The 19,656-nt window shown below is 54.5% G+C and overlaps 1 long non-coding RNA gene across 1 annotated transcript; it reads right to left on the bottom strand.

The window, feature by feature from the left end:
• Positions 1 to 575: 575 nt before the first annotated feature.
• On the bottom strand, positions 576 to 4,481 carry LOC123253360. The gene is made up of 2 exons (XR_006506605.1): positions 4,385 to 4,481; positions 576 to 2,639 (listed from the first exon to the last, which is right to left on the bottom strand). It is a non-coding gene; the product is annotated as an uncharacterized LOC123253360 (long non-coding RNA).
• Positions 4,482 to 19,656: the final 15,175 nt, after the last annotated feature.

The following is a 19,656-nucleotide window of genomic DNA, read 5'->3' on the forward strand; positions in this document are numbered from 1 at the left end:
CCCCACCCTGCATCCCTCTGGCTTTCTAGTAACAAACTCCAGTGAATTCTGTGCTGGGTCGATGGCACGTGTGCCCACAGAGAAGGCGCTGAGTGCCCCCTCTGGCACATGTGCCATAGGTTCACCAACATGGGTCTATACCTTTCTACCTTTCTGGATGTCAGTTGCCCCCAGGATCTGATTCCTTCTGCTGAGGCACAATATTGTCCAAGGAAGCACCACATTCTGTCAGCAGTAGTGATCTCTCCGAGTGCCCAGACTTGCAGATTATGCCCACTGTAAGGTCCTCATCTCACCTTCCAGATATGTCACTCCCCTCCTGGGAGTGTTCCTCAGTGAGATCCCCACCCACCAGCGAGTTGAGATCTCCTTCTTATTCTCTTTTCTCCTAGCTCTGATGGAATGGCATTCTTCCGTCTCCCTGAGGAGGTAGGAAGAAGCAGCTCTGCTACCAGAGTTGGAAGATTTATGGAAAATAAGTTTGACCTGAAATCTACACAAATACATTCTCTGTGTTAAACCTAATAGGACAACTAATTTCTTTTGTCGCAAATGACCAAATCCACGTACACGTGCCTATTTAATGTTCATCTGTATTTCTCGCCATTTATCCTGAAGTTTGTGCACGTTTTGGGGGAATTGTTTAGTAATGTTTATCAAATCGACGCTTCCAATTTAATGATGAAATTGCCAAGTGAAATAGTAGGAAAGGCGAGAAGAGAGGCAATGTGCTAGAGAAGGTAGACCGGAATGGGATCATTCAGGCATGAGGAGGGCTAGCCTTGGCAAAGAGAAGGGCCACTTCTTCAAGGGAGGGTTTCCTTTTTCCCCCTGACATTCCTCAGTTGCCCAGGTTTACATCCTGGGTATCATCCTCGATTTCTCTCTCTCACTCACTTCGCGTATTCAGTCCATTGTCAAATCTCTGGAGTATCCCCCTTCCTCTCCTCTGCCAATGCCATCTCACTGGTGCAGGCCCTCGTCCCCTCACACCCACACTACTTAGAAGAGCCTACTGTAAGTGGGCTGCCTGCCTCCAGGCTCTGCTGGCTCCGGTCCATCTTCCGAAAGGTCAGCTCTGGCTCTGTCACCTATACTAGGTAAACTGCAATGGCTCCCTATTGCCTCCAGGAGCAACTCCAAAGTCCTGTTTGACAACCTCACCCCTTCCTACCTTTTCATTCTTTTTACACGGTTCAGTGACCATAGTCTCCTGGCTGGGCCCAGCACACAAGCCTGCATCTCCTGCCTCTTTCCTTTTGGACCGCCTGCGTGCCGTGCCTGCAGTGTTCTCTTTCTTCCCATCTGCCCCTCTGTTTTGAGCCTGGACTCAAGTCTCACTTTCCACTAGCAGCCTTTCCTAGTCCCCCTGACTCCCCACTGCTAGGGCCTTCCCTTCTCAGATTCCCTTCAGTGACTCTGGATCTCTCTTGGCTTTACCTCGTTACCCGTCTGCTGTCTCCCCCACGTAGAATGGGAACTCCTTGAAAGCAGGGACTGCTGTGGGCTTTTATTTTGGTTTCTGTCTTTGCACCTTCAGCCCCGTCCCAGGATTTGGCACTTAGTGAGCCTTTAAGAAAACCTTGGGCACTGGCCGAGCAGGGAAATGACTTGCACAGGTGGACTTCGGGACGTGGCCAGAGCTAAAAGAGACGAGCGAGTAGGGGCGGTTAGCGATTGCATGCCGGGGAGTTCCGAGGCAGCTTTTTGTTGACTTGGGAGCAACGGGAGAGAAGTTTGTCTTCCTAGGGTGGATCAGGGACGTGACGGAGAGAACCTTCCAAGAACTGTCAGAGCAGATGACTGCTCACTGGAGCAGGCCCAAATGATACTACCAGAAGGAATCTAGAAAGCGTCGCTAAAGACTGCAGAGCTTTTGGCAAGAAACCTTAGCCTCCCGATGCCCAGGTGGTATTTTCATCAGTGGAGCCAATTGAAGGCAGCGGCTTCCAAAGAGAACGACCGCTCTGGGGATTGAAAATAGCCGGTCCAGAATACGGCTCTGGAAAAAGTGATTGGAATCTCTGCCCTGCGCCTTAAGATGCCAGGCTCTTGGCCAGGGGTGGAGTGCCCATAAAAGGGGCTGGTAAGAATAGATTTTCCTAAGCAAATCTAATCGGCAGGACTTTAAAATGAAGAGGGGAGGGGAGGGCGACGACCGCCTCTGCACGTCTCCCAAGCTGGAAACCAGACGGTAGCTATAATGGTGGGGAAAGAGTAGCGACGGGGCCCCTGGCCATTCCCAGCACACTGAGTCCAAGCAAAGAGCTAGGAAAGGACTCACGACCTCAGACCCAAATGCCGAAGACATGGGCGACAAGCGAGGCGATCTGGACCTCCTAACTCAAGGAGGCAAGTTTGACTTCATGGCTGGCTGACTCTGGGGCTTGGCTGGGTGAGCCCGGGCCTAGAGTAGGACAGTGGAAAGGTACACTTTCTTCCGAAGGAAGAAGCGAGGCAGCAGGGATTCCTAGAGTAAGAAGGTATGCCCGTGTGAAGAGATCCAGGAATGGGGGAGGGAGCACGGCGGCAAGCTTGGGGGCATCATCAGAATCTAGTCCGGACCACCTGGTTAGGACTCAAGGCCTCGGTCGTGGACAAGGGGCATTCCCAGGGCCAGCCCGAGTTCTTCGTGAACCCTGTGAAGAAAGAGGAAGTAAGTGAGGATTTGGATAACATCCTAAGCCTGGCCTTGAGGTGGGATATGGTAGTAGTGAGCTGGGACGTCAGGAGAAGCCTCCCAGTCACTCGGTCCCTAAGCATTTCTTCTGGGCCGACCATCCTTCTGGGAACTGTGGCGGGGAGTGCCGTGCCAGAGGGGAGAGAGGTCGTGGGCTCCCCACGTTAACTAAAGGCTGGAGATGCTATCGCTAAGGGCGTTCTCAATTGCCAGTTGCAGCTTGGCCTTGGTAGCCTCTGCGATCCTAGACATCTGGGAGTGTTCGCCAGAGCCTCTGTAGGGCTTAGAGCATCTAATGAGCCATCTCTCAAAGGCCAGCCTGAACTGCCAGCCAAAGGACTTTCAGTGTGCCCTTCCCTGTTCCTTAGTAAGGACCGTGCCCACTTTTAAGGTTTTCGTTCACATGGTCTCATTCCATGCCCTCTAGAGCCCTGGCACTTTCCCAAAGGCTATTCCTGGGGACAGATCCCTGTGCGTGTTAGAGAGTAGGAATACTGGCACGAGGCTGATTGGCAGCAGCAGTCCTCTATACCTGCAGTAGGTACCCTCCAGGCCCTGGTTCTGATTCCCTTTAGAAGCCATGTGGCACAGCTGCCCACCAACCACAAAGATGGCAACCCAGCCCTGTGGTCCCTCTAGCCTGGGTAATTCTGGGCTAACAAGAAGTGTCTCTGTGGAGAAAGAGGGTATCAGTACTCTGCGTTTCCTTTTCCTAGCCAAAAAGAGACAACTTCTTGGGGCCTCCTCCATGCCCCGCCCCCAGCTGCCTGCCCCTCTCTGTGGTGCCTGGCAGAGGGGAAAATTGGCCCTAGGCTCCAGTGCCCACAGAAAGCCTTCCCTCCTTATGAGTTGGGACCCCCCCCCATTACAGCCAATGGAAATTAAAAACCACCTCAAATGGTCCGAGGGGCCTGGAAGGAAAACCCCAACCAGGTCTCCTTTCAGCCGTGCTTTTAGAAGTTACCCAGAATTCTAACAGAAAGGCAGGCCACAGGGCTCATCCAATATCCACCCCCTCCCCTGACACACCCTTAGAAGGATTCTCTAACAATGGACCAAGCCCAAAGCTAGAAAGCCAGCTGCCTGGCCAAGTCCCTTCCATGTGGCTAAAGCCACCAGAACTGCCCGCCACACACTCCAACCACAAGCGGAGGGACACGAGGAAACGGAGACACGTCTCCTTCGCCCACAGATGTTTATGAAAAGTAAAACTAGGTCAGAAAACCCCCGACTTCCAGCCGTGTAAGGGAATGAGCTGCGAGGTGGGTGCCCGTCACACCCATCAGTGGCACTCAGGAGGTTCCCGAGTGTGAGGGCCCACTCTGTGGTGAAGGGAAATGAACAAGGGAGGATCTAGAAGGGGCGGTGGGGAGCAGGGACGGCTTCCATTTCTCCTCCTGGCCCGGTGTGCTGTGAGCATGCTCAGGAGGGGAAGGTGCTGGTTAGGGGTTGGTATGGGAAGGACATACGACACAAGGGTTCACCAGCACTGGAAAGAGTGGCAGGGGATGGGCGAGTGAGGAAGAGGGATTTGGTCAGGGATGGGGGGTTAGCCTAGAGGACACCATGGGAGGGCAGGGCAACTCTAGAGGGCTGGGCTAGACAGGGATGGAAACCCAGGGGAAAGGGGCGTCTACCATGGCAGACTGCAGGGACTGTGAGCCAGAGGTAGGCGTTGGCAAGCCAGTGGACGGGGAAAAGTACCTGGTGTTTTCTGGGCCCTGTGGTACCGAAGACCCGGCTGTTGGGGGGACATCGCCACCTGCATCTTCTGCCTCTTTCCAGACTTAGGGGAGCCTGGTGCAAGATGCAAGGCTGCATAAGGCAACCCCACTGCATGATGGGTAGGGTGGTATCTGGTCAATGTCCTGGTCAAAGTCCTAAAAACAGCTTTGTTGTTTTTCTTACCCCAAGAGCCCACAGCTGGGTCCCAGGTCAATCCACGTAGGGGCAAAGTTAGCCCAGGCTGCCCCTCCTCTGTAGCACTGGTTTCTTGCTCACAACAGTTCCGGCTGGTGGTGTGGGAGTTGGGGGGAAAGTTAACTCGTGGCTATCGGGTTCATTCAGGATCTGGCTCACAACAAGTGGCTTGGAGAGAGGAGATGCCTGTCTTCTCCAGGTTCTACCCAGAGGTGTTCCACCAGGCCTGAAGACTGAAGGTCCTGGGTTCAAATGTGGCCTCAGACATTTCCTAGCTGTGTGACTCTGGACAAGTCACCTAGCCCCCATCGCCTAGCCCTTGCCGTGCTTTTCTCTCAGAAATAAGGGTTTAAAAAATTTTAAGTGTCTAAAAAGAAGAGAATATAAAGCTTTCCCAGCATGCTCTCAATCTTATCCGTTGAGGCCTGGGTACTGAATCTTTCTTCTTTCCCTGTTGTACACTGGAAAGAGTGTTGGGTTTAGTTAGAGAACCTGGGTTCAAATTCTAGTTCTGCTGTTTGCCACCTGCTTGACCTCAGGCAAATCAATTGGCCTCCCTCTGGGTCTGTTTCCTTCTCTAGGAAACGCCGGCCTTGGAGTAAAGGGCCTTTACCGGCTCTTCTAAACTTCGCATCTGGTTCTTCATGCCACCTCCCCTTGGCAAGTGTGCATACAGAGTACCCAGTTGTCCTCTCCTGTGCACACTTGTCCCCATCACAGGGCCTGGCCCCGGAATGCCCTGAGTCCATGCCCAAGCCTTATACTGTGAGATCGAGCCCAGCGATTGCCATCCCTGTGGCCACTCGCTGAGCCGTGCCTACTTTTCTCTACATCCTGATGGCCTCCCCCGAGGCTCCCCTTCTTTTTGCTACTTCCTGGCCACCCTCTGGTGGACGGCACCGAGCAGAAAGGTGGTTAAGATGGCCTCTGGACGGCCAACCCCCTGATATTCCAGAGGCCCTGCTGCTTGCCAGCGTCCCCGGGCTCCTGGCCTGGAGGCATGACCAAATACCTCCACGGGGAAGGGAGGCCCTAAAAGATGGGCTCCATCTTGTCCCCCAGAGGCTTGTGTTCGGGCTCTAGCCTCTCCCCTCCCATTTGTGGGAGCAGAGATGATGCCAGATGCCTAGAGCAGGGCAGACGGGAGGCAGGGCCGCTGGTGCTCGCCTCACTTGTCTTGCTTCCCGGACAGCCTGCGGGGATGTGTGGTGCAATGGGCCAGGCTCGGACCACCCTCCCTAGACAGGCCCAAGTCCCGAGGGCCGGCCCAGGGACATTCCATTCTTCAGCTGTACGTGGGCCCCTCGCTCGCTCTCTGCTCTCTGCTCTCTGCTCTCTGCCTCTGGGTGCTCCTTCCTGTCTTTGGTCTTTGGCTCAGCGATGCTGCTGCGGATGAGGAGGCCGCTCCATCGAACCTGGAAAAAGATGCTGGATTCATCGCAGCAGCCGCAGCCGCAGCCGCAGCAGCCGCAGCAGGGAAGGGCTTTACAGGCTAGCCGGGGCCAGTGATCCAGCCTGGGCCCCTCTGGTGAGGGGGGATGTTCCAAGCCTGAACCTCCAGAGAGAAGGCCCAGGAGCCTTTGGGGGCTAGTGGTGGAGGCAGGCTGGCGTGGGAGCCCTCCACCCCCCAGACCCTCAGCAGTTTTTACACGCTTGCTACCTTTCCCAGCCAGTAGGGAGGACCCTTAAAGATCTCTTTAGGGCTTAAACTCCATGCCTGGGACGCCTTCCCCCACCCAAGGAGGGGGTCCCTCTGCCTCTGGGGTCTCTCTAGCCTCCACAATGGAACGAGGCGGCCAAAGGCGGGCTTTGAGACTCGGTTCAACTTCACAGACATTTAGCAAGCGACTACCATGTCCTTCAAGGACAAAGAAAAGAAAGGTGGCGAGTCGCAGAGGGCCGCTCTGCGGCCTCCTCTCTGGGACGTCGGACGGGGGGTGAGGGCCGAGGAGCCGGGCTTTGGGCTTCGTTTCTATAGACAAAAGTAAAAGCGAGTGACTTCTAGCTGCTGTCGGCCCTTCAAAGCGGGGCCTCACGCACCCCTCCACTCGCTCTGAAGAGACATTGAGAGACCCGAAATCGGCCTTCAGCTGGATTGGGGGTCTCGAGTTCAAGGGCCAGCGCTTAATAGGCGTCATCCCATTGGAGCTTCAGCAGGGCCCTTTACTCCCTTCAGTGGTACAGGGGGCTTCCTACCCACCCCTCAGGGATAAGTTCCCTCTACCCAGGTAGCGTGAGAGAGTTGCCTGGGAGGCTGAGAAGCCAAGTGGCTTGCCTGACTCACCCAATCAGCAGTGTGGCTCAGAGGTCCCATGCTCTGGACAAACGTTTATTTCCCTGGTCTACAATGACTTGCAAGCTGCAAGCTGTATACGAGCTACACACTCACGTACGCTGGATAAAGGTCAACTTCACCCCCTGCCTGCCCAGTACGACGTGTGCGTGTGTGTGTGTGTGTGAGAGAGAGAGAGAGAGAGAGAGAGACAGAGGGAGACTGTGGGGGCGGGGGCAAGGGGAGGAGAGAAACAGACGCAGAGAGTTGAGAGACAGAGACAAATCAAGCCACTAAGTCTTGTGCCTCAGTTGGACTTGTTGGCCTTTTTTTCAGCTGTGCTCATTTCTGGATTACCGCCACCGAGGGGCTGGCTAGCTGAACATGAACTAGGCTCCGGTGCTCAGCAAACTTGCCGTCGGACCCGAGCTCCATTGGTTTACGTTTGTGGTTCTGGTCTCTTTGGAAGCTGTGGGCCTTTCCACTGCCAAGGGCGATATCTTTTGGCCACGATACATATGGCCTTGGTGAAAGGGGCTTCCTCTGACAAGGCAGCAAGCAGTCCGAGGCTCAGTCGCCCTTCCCTGGCCTGGCTCTCCATCCAGGAAGCCCCCCGAAGGCCCAGGTCTTTGATGTCCCTGCTCCACAGAGTGAATGAAGGACACAGGAGCCTTGGACTGAGCTCCAGACACAGCGCTGCCATTTCCTAATTGGAGGGCCTTGGCCAATCCCTGGCCACTGCCCCTCCCCACGCAATCACATTTGGAAACTGCGCGGGGTAGGCGAGCTTCAGTGGTCTCTAAGGCCCTTCTCACTCTGGCTTTCTGGGGCTCTCTAGGGTCGTGGGATCCTCCTGTCGGTGATGGAATCGGAGGCGAAAGGGATGGAGGCCACCAGGCTGTCTTTCTGGTGGGAAAAGTCCAGGCCTCCAAACTCGGCCAGCACCAAGTTCCTGGGTAGCATCTCAGTGGGATGCCTCCAGCCCTCCCTAGAAGCACCCCAGAGCAGCATCCCCTGGTGATGGGGGCTCCTTCCCCGCCCCCTACCCCTCTATACTTTGCATTTGACATGAGAAGCAAATGGCTATAAAGTTAGGGTCAAAGACACAGGCTTGTGGGAAATTCCCAGACGGACTTTCCCACAGAACTGATGCGAAGTGGGGGTAGGGGGAGAAATGAGTTGGGGGGAGGACGAGAGCGATTCTTTTAGTTATTTTAGCATTCTTGAAATCTTTCAGTCATTGGAACTGGAGAGACTTGGGATTTCCCCACAGGCCTTATTCAGGCAAGTGAAGGCCTGAGGAGGGTCTCAAGGGCACAGGCAGCTCGAGGTTACCCTGGCAGTGAAACGATGGCTGCCAATCCTGACTTAGCGCTGGGGATCGGAAGCCTTTCGCCAGAGTCGACTGGGGAATGTTGGCCAGGACGTACTAACTTTCTAGCCCTCCGACTCCGGCCGTGGCACCCGGTGCCATTCGTGCCAGGGTCGCGAACACCAGCATCCTGCGTGCCACGCTTTGTAATGGCCTTGGCTTTCCTTCTCGGAATCGCCAGATTCCTTTCTTTCCTTGTCACCCCCCCCCAAATCCAGCCAGAGACCCTTTCTGTTTGGCTCTTTGGTCAACTCCTGTTGTTGCCCCTCCGTTTCTGTGGCCACCGGTCTCATCCGGGCCCTCTTCTCCTCGTGCTTGGACAGTGGGTCTCTCCATCTCCAGCCTCAACCTCGTCAGCCCACCTTGTGCACACGTTGTCTGATCAGTCGTCTTCCTAAAACCGAGCTTTTCTCCTGTCCCTCCGTTGCTCAGACACCTTCAGGGGCTCCCCATCAGCTCGGGAATGAAGTCCAAACCCTTCGGCTTGGCACTCAAGGCCCTCGCTGCTCTGACCACACGGCTCCCCTACGTGCCTCTGCTTGGATTGTGTATGCTGTTATTACTATGTGGAGGTGGCGTGACATTAGACTAGGAAGAACGTGGGACGGGAGCCTTGGACGGGGCACTGGAAAGTGAGTTTTTTCATTCGTTCGTCAAACATTCAGAATTAGCACGTGGGGGCTCTAGAGCTGGAAGGGTCCCAGGAGTCCCTCAGTCCCCACCAGAGAGGAGAAGCGACTGCCGCGTGGGGGAGAGAGGGCCGTGGGCCCAGGACCTTCGGCTCCAGATTCAACTTTTACTCTATAATAGGCAGATGGGAGAAGGGCGGTGGTGGTGGTGGAGGACAGAATAAGGGCGATAAATACGTTTTAGTCCTTGTTCTCGAGGACCTAATCTGCTTGTTTGCTGTGGATCCCTTGTTTCAGTCATGTCTGCCTCTTCGTGATCCTGTTTGAGGTTTTCTTGGTAGAGACCCTGCACTGATTGGCCATTTCCTTCTCCAGCTCATTTTAGAGATGAGGAAACTGAGGCACACAGGGGGAAGTGATTTGCTCAGGGACACACAGCTAGGAAGTATCGGAGGCCAGATTTGAACTCGGGAAGAGGAGTCTTCCTAGCTCCAGGCCTCATACGCTTATCCATCATGCCACCAAGCTGCCCTCATCTGGGAGAGGAGATGAAACACAGACACCATGATGCAGATCAGGAAGGGTCTCACGAGTGCATAAGAAGAGGCAGTATGGTGTAGTGGGTAGAGAGCTGACCTCAAGGTAAAGATGACTACAATTCACATCGCCCTTCTGCCATGCTGCCCGTGTGACCCTGGGCACCTCACCACCGTACCTCTTATTACCCCAAGACACTAAGACTATAAGTTGCAGAACAGTTGGGGGACTTGGCTGAGACCTCCTGTAGTCCCATGTGCGTGGCTTTGTGGGGAGTGTCATGGAGGAGGAAGAGGTGGTTCTTGTGCCACCCCTTGAAGGATGAGCCTCCGGCTCAGCCATCCGGCTTGGAGCTGGCCACTATATTGGAGGGCAGGCTCCCCCCACTGTGGGAACCAGGCCTGCCTGGGCTGCCGAGCACCTCGGCTGGAGCTCCTCCTCAAATGGCCCTCTATGAGCCCTGTCCTCAACAACTGGTTTGCAGTGAAAGCCTGTAAAGTGCCAAGCACCGCACGGGCATTGGCTGCCAGCTGGACACACACAGAGGGCATTGGCTGGGGGCACAAAGTGTGGATTTCACCCAAGCTGACTGAGCCGAAGGCTGAATAAGAGCAGTCTGCCAGAGCCATCTTTCTTTCCGCTCGCCCTCTGCTCTCTGAGGAAGAGGAGGAAGCCTGTCACCTGGGTCTCAGGGCACTCCACAAGTCCCGATGGAGACAAGGAGGCTATCCGCTCACTGTCAGCCTAGGAAAAACCCTTCCAAGGCTGGGGAGCTGCTTTTCAGCCCTGGGCATCCAGACAGCATCTGGGTAAAAGGACCAGCCTGGGCTGGGCACGAAGACTATGCCGCCAACTGCTGGCCCTGGGCAGACTCACTGCATGGAGGCGAAGTCAGTGGACAACAGGTGGTCCCGAAGGCCTTATCGCAGGGAGGCCAGTCAAGCCCCCCAGCCTCCAGCTGCCTGGCTCGGCCTCCAGGCCTGCTGCCGATGGATCCGCCCTTGGGCACTGGTGAGTCTTTACCTGACATACAGGAAGGGATGCTGTCTAGGGTCCGGATTTCCGCCCTAGGCATGGTGCCATGGAGAGAGAAGAGAGCCCGGGTTCAACTGTCGGCTCTGTCGCTTACTCCCTGTGGGATATGGGCAAGTCCCTTCCCCCCTCTGGATGGTCCCAGTTTCCTCCCCTGTTCAGGAGACTCCTCGCAGCTCCAAATGGCCATGACTATCACCTGCTCCAAAGCTCAGCACCGAGGAGTTGTGGCTTATTTGCTCTCTCGTACCCAGGGAGTAGGGAATGAGCTGGAACTCCGATTCCCTCCTCCTTGGGATCCAGGTTCTCTCATGCAGTGTGGCTCTCTCTGTGCCTTCAGCAGCTTAAGACCCAGGAACACCGAGGCAAGGGTGTCAAGGAGGCGACTGGGGGTGGCTGGAGAGAGGGGGGCCTTGATGGGAGCGTCCCTCTTACACTGTTTCACATCTCTCAGGCTCAGAGCAAGTATCGTCATAGTCCTCTTTTCCAGATGATAAGGGAAGAGACTTGGCCAAGGTCACATAGCTTAAGCCTCAGATTCTAAATCACTTATGTAATAGTTTTCCGATCACATGACCCGGCCAGTTGTGTTCCACCAGCTCCTACCAGCTCGGGAGAGCCCGTTGTTAAATTTTCAGCTTGGAAACGGGCTAATGCTGCAAATCAGGGCTCGATTTATTATTGCTTTTTTCATTGTCTAGATTTCTCAGTAAGTGACGGCAAAAGTGTTTACGATACAGATTAATCTTAGCAGTATGTGTTGCCTGCGCTCTCTTTTTGGAGAACTCTCGTTAAACATGTGGCAGTGACCCATGCCTGGCCTCCAGGGCTGCCCCTAACCAGGAACTCCTCCTCGATGAAGGAGGCAGAACAGGCTGGATGTGGGTGAGCAGTGGTGTTCAGCAAGGGTGGGCACCATCCCCGAGTTGGCAGGCTTCCCGGCACTGGGCTTCCTGCCATAGGGCAAGGGACAATTGGCGCTTATCCCTGGAGCTCGCTTTTCTTCCCTGCCTCAGTGGGAAAAAAGGGCGCTTTGGCTTCTTCTGGGCCTCAGACCCCAATGCCCCCCCTTGATATTTTTACCCTGCCCCCCATTCTTCCCATTCAAGCAGAGATGGGTTGAAGTCATCCCCCTGAGGCTGCAGGAGATGGGATTCCTGCCTGGGGAAGGACGCTAGACCATTACTGAGGTCCGCTACTGTTCGAGCTTCTCTGGTTCTCTGAGTGCCCATAGTTCAAATCAGAAGAACCCCATCTCTGTCCCCCATGGTGCAGTGGGAAGAGCTCCCCATTTGGAGGCAGAGGACGTAGGTTCAGTTGTGTCTGACACTCCATGACCCCATATGGGGTTTTCTGGGCAGAGATACTGGCATGGTTTGCCATTTCCTTCTCCAGTTCATTTTACAGATGAAGAAACTGAGGCAAAACAGGGGGGAAGTGACTTACCCAGAGTCACCCAGCTAGGAAGTGTCTGAGGCAAGATTTGAATTCGGGTCTTCCTGACTCCAGGCCTGGAACTCTATCCACTGTGCCACCTACATGACTTGGCATATGGTAAGGCACCAAATAGACTGATTTGGGGTCAGAGATACCGAAAAAGGCAAGGCAATCCCTGCCCTCAAGGAGGTCCCATCCCTAACACACCAACAAGTAGGTACAAACAGCCCTAGACAGCACAAACTGGGGCTAGTCTCAGAAGGAAGGCCCTAATTAAGGGGAGCACGAGAGGCCTCTTGTACATGGTGGGATTTAGTCCTAGGTGGACAAGAGACTCCCCAGTTTCTCAGCAGGCTGCCTCAGTTTCCTTCTTTCTGGTGGCTTCACTGAGCTCCCAAGGCCCTTCTAGTTGGGGCTGGCTGCCCCATGGCCTAATGGGCTTGGAGCAGAGCCACTGTGATCTTCAGCCTCTTTCTCCTGACTCTTGTTCTTCTGGACTCACTCCTTGAGAAAGAGCTTTGCATTGTGCAAGTGGGAAGGAAATGATGGGGTCTCAGCGGGCTGGCATTCATGCCCCTTCTTAGAGCCTTGTTTTCCCCACCTGCAAACGGGCACGGCGTCCAGGGCTATTTCTTGTGCGGGATGGGCTCTGTAACCCAGGAGACCTCTTCTCCACCATTCGGCCCGGCTGCAGAGGCTCCCTTTGTCCTGGGTCCCTCAGAGCTGGGGCTCCTTCTCTGCTTCTGTTGTGAGAATTCTCAGAGCCTTCACACATCCGGGACTCTCGTCCAGCCCCGTTCAGACCGACGCCTGACAGGCCGTTCGCTCCCTTGCTCTGTTGCCTCAGCGTGACACTGAAGGCCTTCCTTTCTTCCCAGGCTTATCCCCTGTGGTGCTCTTACCTGCTCGTGTGTCCCCTGGGCCTGGAACGGCCTGGAACGCTCCCTTTGCGATTCAGCCTCAGTGTCCCCTCGAGAGACTGCCCTGAGTCCTCCAAGCTCAAAGGAACCTCCTCCTTCTCCTCCTCCTTGTCTTCCGTGCCACAGTGCCCAGAGCACAGGACCTGGAATCAGGGTCACTCAGTTCAAATCCTGCCGCAGACACCAACTAGCTGTATAAACCTAGACAGGTCCTTTCGCCTTTGGCTTCCTTAGTTTCCTCATCTGTAAAATGGGAATCATAACGGCAGCTGCGTCCTGGGGTAGAATGGGAGGCTAAACGGAGGTGGTGTTTGCAAAGCACTCTGCGAGGTTGGTCACGGTCGTTATTATTGTGGCAGGCGAGCAGCCTTCCCTCCCTTCCTCCCCCCTTCCCGGTCCAGTGAAATGGAAGCTCGCAGGGGCAGCGACTGGGCCGCCGTTTTCTCTCTTTGGGCCCCAAGTATCTTGCACGGGGCTCGGAGCAGAAGAAACGGCGTTCAGGTTACAGGCCTCGGTCAGGTTGCCAGCTCCTCCCAGGCAGGGACCCCGGCTCCCGCTGCTTCTGCAGCCCCTCCCGGACCCCGGCCTTAACTCTCTCCTTCCAGGACTTTGGAGTGGAAGCTGGCCACATCACCAAAAGCCCCTCGAGCCAGCTGTCTAAACACCAGGCCTTGGTGTCCCGCCAGGCTGCTAGCTGGAGGGGGCCAGAGCCAGCTGTGCTTTCAACGTGCCTGGCCCGGGTCCGAGGGCCTGGCCCTGCGACTGTGCTGCCAGGTAGCCAGCGGTAGGTTGACGAGAGCACATTTTCCTAGGAGGGAACGCCTCGGTAAGGGGGAGGGCCTCAGAGCAGAGCACGTCCACCCTCCACGGCTGCCAAACTCCGGAGGGGTGGGGATTCTAAAGCCTCTTCGAGCCCCCAAAGAATCCTTTAAGGAAGGCACTCCAGGTGCCATAATCCCATCCTACAGACGTAGAGGTCCAGTGACTTGCCTAGGGTCACACAGCTACTAAAGGTCAGGGGTGGGATTTGAATAGCAGCCTTTCTGGTGTCAGCCCAGCATGCCATCCGCCCTCTTCTACTCTCTCTGGGGAACGTGGAGCCTCTTCGCTGGTCCCTTCTCTTCCATTCCTGATTGACAGGAATGAGGCCCATAGAGCACTGGAGGTTCAGCTTGGGAAAACCTCTGCCACCTCCCCTCCATCCTCACTGGCCCCCCCGGGCAATAAGCTGTCTCCTCTCTCCGGCCTTCCTCCCCTCACTCCCCCAGCAGTCAGGCCAGAGGTGGAAACCCAAGGACCATAAGAACTTGGGCCAGCCCATGTGGAAGCCATCAGCATCTTCTCGGTGGGGCCAGAACAAGGGGCCCCTCCAAGTGTCCCTGCCAGGAATTCCACGCATCCTGAGGGGTCATGGGCCAGCAGGAGATGGCTGAGCCTCTGGAGTGGGGAAGTGAGTATGCGCAGGGGTGCGCGTGGACGTGCGAGCGGGTGCTTGTGAGCACATATGTCCGTGCACACACCGGTCTGCTCCATTCTCTTGAGGGACTATTTTTCTTCCCAGTTCCAAGGCTCAGAGAACACTGGGTGACTCACAGCTGTGCTTTGATCCAATGGAAACAGAAACCCAAGCCGAAGGAGGAGAAGAAGGGCGCAGCGGGGGCTTCGTGAGCCTTCCTGGCCCTCCCAGGCTGGCCTGCAGGGCTGAGAAGCTGAGACAGGCAGACGGACAGGCCCCATGGAGGGCCCAGGGCTAGGAAGGCATAAAGGCACGTTGGGTCAGCTGTTGGCGGGGCTTGGAGGTCCCCAGTGGGGAAAGTAGGGCAGTTAGGCAGGGGCTTTGTGGGCAAATGTGCCTGTTGCTTTTATTAAAAATCCTCTTGGAACAAATTTCTCTGATAAAGGTCTCATTTCTCAGATATATAAAGAACTAAACCAAATCCATCAGCATCCAAGCCATTCCCCAACTGACAAATGGTCCAAGGCTATGGACAAGCAGTTTTCAGAGGAAGGAATCAAAGCGTCAATAATCACATGAAAAAACATTTGAAATTCCTCCTGATTAGAGAAATACAAATCAAAACAGTGCTGAGGTAGCACCTCACCCCTAGCGGATTGGCCAATATGGTGGTAAAGGAAAGCGATAAATGTTGGAGGGGACGTGGCAAAATCAGACGCTAATGCATTGTTGGTGGAGCTGTGAACTGATCCGACCATTCTGGAGGGCAATTTGGAACTATGTCCCAAGGGCTACAAAACGATGCTGACCCTTCGATCCAGTAATACCACTACTAGGTCTATCCCAAAGAGATTTTTAAAAAGGGAAAGGACCTTCTTGTACAAAAACATTTCTAGCTGCTTTTTGTGGTGGCAAAGAATCGGAAAAGAAAGGGATGTCCCCCTATTGGGGAATGACTGGACAAATTGTGGGATCTGTTGTTTATGGAATGTTATTGTGCTCCAAGGAATAATGAGCTGGAGGAATTCCATGTGAACTGGAAAGACCTCCAGGAAGTGATGCAGAGCGAAAGGAGCAGAACCAGGAGATCATTGTACACAGAGACTGACACACTGTGGTAAAATCCAATGTAATGGACTTTGCTACTAAACAGCAGTAGGATAATCCAGGACAATCCCAAGAGGTTTTCAAGAAAGAATGTATCTGCATCTAGAGGAAGAATGGTGGGAGCAGGAATGCAGATAAAAGCACATGACTTATCACTTGGTTATTTGGATATAAGTTTGGGTTCCATGAGATTATTTGCTTACAAAATAGAACAATCTGGAAGCATGTTTTGCGTGATAATCCATGTATAACCCAGAGGGAATGGCTTGTCAACTCCGGGAGGGGGAGGGAGACAACATGAATCATATGACTTTGGAAAACTTGTGTGGAAATTTGTCAGTAAAATAAATATAAAACATAAAAAAGTCCTCTGGGCTCTCCTGAAGACACATTCCTGAGCCAGCACAGAGGGAAGAGGCAGGCAGCCTGAGAGCACATCCTTCTGTCACCATGAGGAGCTTCAGTCACCAAATCTGAGATGAAAGGGGTTTCAGAGGCCATTGAATCCAACCTGTACCAGAGCAGAAATCCCTCCCACAACATCCCCAGCCTCTGCTTGAATACTTCGAGTGATGGGGAACTCACTATCTCCTAAGGCAGCCCCTTCTACTTTTTTTTTTAAACCCTTAACTTCTGTGTATTGGCTCCAAGGCAGAAGAGTGGTAAGGGTGGGCAATGGGGGTCAAGTGACTTGCCCAGGGTCACCCAGCTGGGAAGTGTCTGAGGCCAGATTGGAACCCAGGACCTCCCGTGTCTAGGCCTGACTCTCAATCCACTGAGCTACCCAGCTGCCCCCAGTCACTTCTACTTTTGAACAGCTCTAATTTCTAGGAAGTTTTCACTGATACTGAGCCTACATTTTTCTCTCTTGCCCCCCTTTCATGCCCCTTCCCCATGGCTGCTCCTGGTTATGCCTTCTGGATGTTTGTTCAGTCATTTTTCAGTTGTGTTTGATTCTTCATGACCCCATTTGAGGTTTTCGTCACAAAGATGCTAGAAAGATTTGCCATTTTCTTTTCCAGCTCACTTGACAGATGAGGAAATTGAGGCAAAATTGGTCAAATGACTTGCCTAGGGTCACACAGCTAGGAAGTGTCTGAGGCCAGATTTGTTCCCAGAACCTCCCATCTCCAGGCCTGGCCCTGTCCACCGAGCAACCCAGCTGCCCTTTCTGGACATTAGCCCTTTCTTAATGGAACCCAAGATCCCCTTGATGGGTAGAGAGAGATGGAAGCCGAGAGCCAAAAGATGAGAGCAGCATTGCCTTCCCCAGCAGCGCAAAGTGCCCAGCTCCTTCTTGTTAGTCACACAGAGTCCATTTCAGAACCATGCTTCCTCTCGTCATTCCCACCACCTTTTGAAGAGCAAAGCGATCGGCAAGGCCGGATTTATCACCTGTTCTACTTTTGGCAGGGGGAGGAGGAGAGAGGGAAAGAGGGAAGGACGGGGACAGAGACAGGGAGGGAGGGAGAAAGGGAGAGAGAAGGAAGAGATGGAGAGACAGAGAGACGAAGTCCCGAATTACTGCTGTCTCCTTGTCCTGTGTCGTGGTCGTGATATGTTTGTTCTGCATTTTCTCTTTCTGACTGGGGGTAAATATGGATTCGCCTCAAAGGTGGAGCCCACGAGTGATGGCAGTAGAGAGAGAGAGAGAGTCTGGAAATGGCAGTGGGTGTGAGGAATGCCATGGGGCCAGAGGAAGCTGGGGCTCCACAACAATTGGAATCGGCAGGAGTTCGCAGAGAGGTTATCGGCATCTCCAGGGGCCAGGCAGCTGGCGGGAAGGTGAGGCAGACCGGAGGCCTTCCTCATAATGTAGGGGTTGCAGACAAGGCTGGCCTCAGGGTCAGGCGGCAACATATACCTGGAAAGGTTGGTGAGGCGGGCGGACTACCTGCATGGGGATGGGATACGGCGTCGTAGCAGGCTGATGAAATGGCTCATCTAGGCAAGATGCTCCTCTTTAGCTGAGGCAAGCGAGTGATAAGTGCCATCACGTGCCAGTTGGCATCCAGGGCCAATTGGCCCTACTGCTGACCCATACATAGGTAAGGAACTGGCCTCGCTGTCTCCAGGCTGCCTCTAATCCAATTGGACTTTCCTAAAGAAGAATGCCAAGAGGAAGAAAACCAGATCTCGATTGGCCCCTTCAGCTGCTTCTCAGGGGTCTTGTAGCCAGGCCTCATGCTTCAAGTAAGAATTTGGACGAGATGCCATGGTTCAAAGCCCAACGCCAAGGGGCAGCTGGGTGGTTCAGTGGATGGAGAGAGCCAGCCCTAGAGACAGGAAGTCCTGGGTTCCAATCTGGCCTCAGACATTTCCTAGATGGATGGTCCTGGGCAAGTCACTTAACCCCGGTTGCCCAGCCCTTACCTCTCTTCTGCTTTGGAGCTGATACTTGATATTGAAAGCCCAAGTCCACATGGACTGGTGTTCTAAGCCCTCAGCAGACAGGCCCTGCCCTTCCCAGCCAGCCTAATCCCCTGCTGGATTTCTAGTATGCCAAACCTATGTATGCCGCCTCCATTCCTCCCTGTGGGCCTTGGTTCAGGAACGCTCGTGCCCTCAATCCAGAGTGTCCCTCAAGACCCAGCTCCAATCGTGTGGCCCATCCCTTCTTGGGAGAGTGGCACTTGCAGTCTCTGAAAAGCACTGTCTCCTAGCAGACTCGGGGTCTGTCCCTGAACAGTTAAGTCCCTTGAGTGGTCCTCCCAGCCTCCCCTTGAAGGCTCGAAGGCCTCCCCTTCACTCCTAGTTCCAGTGTTTCAGAATGTCCATCTCCTGTCCACAGAGCTCACCGAGAAGTTCTAGAGGGATCAGATCTCACTCCTTCATGGCCTCGTCCCCATGGACCTCCGTCTCCCACTCCTGCCCTTGCCAAGAGCCCCATTTATAGCCCTCCTTTGATGGCATTCATATGGGAGCCATTGAGAGAGGCCATGCGTTGTGGAGAGGCAGTGTAGACAGATGACTGGGTTTGGACTCCAGAAGACCTGGCTTCAAATCCTGCCTCAGACACTTCTTGGCTGAGCGACCTTGGGCAAGACACCATCGCTCCCGGCTTTGACATCCTGATCTGTAAAATGAACGGGTTGGCCTTGATCAGCTCTAAAATCTTTTTAACCCTAGAGCTCCGGTCCGAGGCCCTGGCTGAGCCACCTCGTATCAGCTCCTGTTGGGCGCCATCTCTATCTCCCATCCCTCTCTTTGCTCTCGATTCTGACAGATAGCTCCATTGCGTTCTAGAATGGAGCTTCCCGCGAGGCAGGGACTGTTTCCTTTGTGTCTTTGATCCCCAGTAGCTAGCTAAAGGGCTGCCCCATCATGAGCGTTTGGAGAGCTGAGCCATATCGACTGGGCAGAGGCCCGTCTGGCGGGCCTCAGTGCTGGCTCCCAGGTGCCTGCTGGGATAAGTGACATTTCTGTACTCCCTTAGGATTTAGGAAGTGCTCTGTGGGCATGACCTCCTTTGAGCAAGGTAGGTCCCGGGTGGGGGCTGCCTGGAGGTCCTGAAGCCCAGAGATGCTGAGTAGCACCAAGGAGGGCTTTTAAACTGAGCCAACACTTTGCCTCAGTCAAGGAAGGGCCAGCTAGGACTTCCTGAGGCCAAGGCAGGTCTCTTGTGTGGCTATTAGGGAACTGTGGCCAAGAAAGAGGGAGGGCCTGGCTGCCGTGGGGAGAGGGGGCTGAGAGGAGGGCAAGAACTGACAGGCAGGCTTTGCCACGGGGAGATCCTGCCGCCAATGGTCGTCTGGCACGGTGTCTGGGCACAATGACAAGTTACACAGTTGGGCTGTCAGCTTCTCCAGCTTGTTCCTTCCTACCTCTTGGGTGGGTACCATCTGGTCCTGGGCACTTGCCTATTACCTGAGTAGGACCCACCATTTGGTGGAGGACCTCCAACCTTTCCCATGCAAGGCCTTGTTTGAGAGTGGGTGGAATTCTTGTGCCCAGGCACTTTCTCTGGGGAGAGCCGTTGTGCTGGGAGGCAGTCAGCCTCAGGGAATCTGGCCTGTGCCCCTGAGGCAAGGATGATAGTCCCCATACCCTCAAGGTGGGGAGAAAACGGCGGGCCCCTGGATGCGGAGGCCTCAAATTTGATACCGTGGCAGGGGTAGGCTCAAGGCTGGCCAAAGGGAGGTTGCCATGTGGTGCAGGATGGCAGGGTAGAGGGCCATGCCCCAATGCTGGCATCTCTGGGCCCTCCTCAAACTAAAGAATGGAAAGCAGGGTACAGTGGTGAGGCTACAGTTACCTGGGACCTCTTCAGAGCACTTTCTGATTGGAGCATTTC

Source organism: Gracilinanus agilis, chromosome X (assembly GCF_016433145.1).
Source record: "Gracilinanus agilis isolate LMUSP501 chromosome X, AgileGrace, whole genome shotgun sequence".
Classification (NCBI taxonomy): Eukaryota; Metazoa; Chordata; class Mammalia; order Didelphimorphia; family Didelphidae; genus Gracilinanus; species Gracilinanus agilis.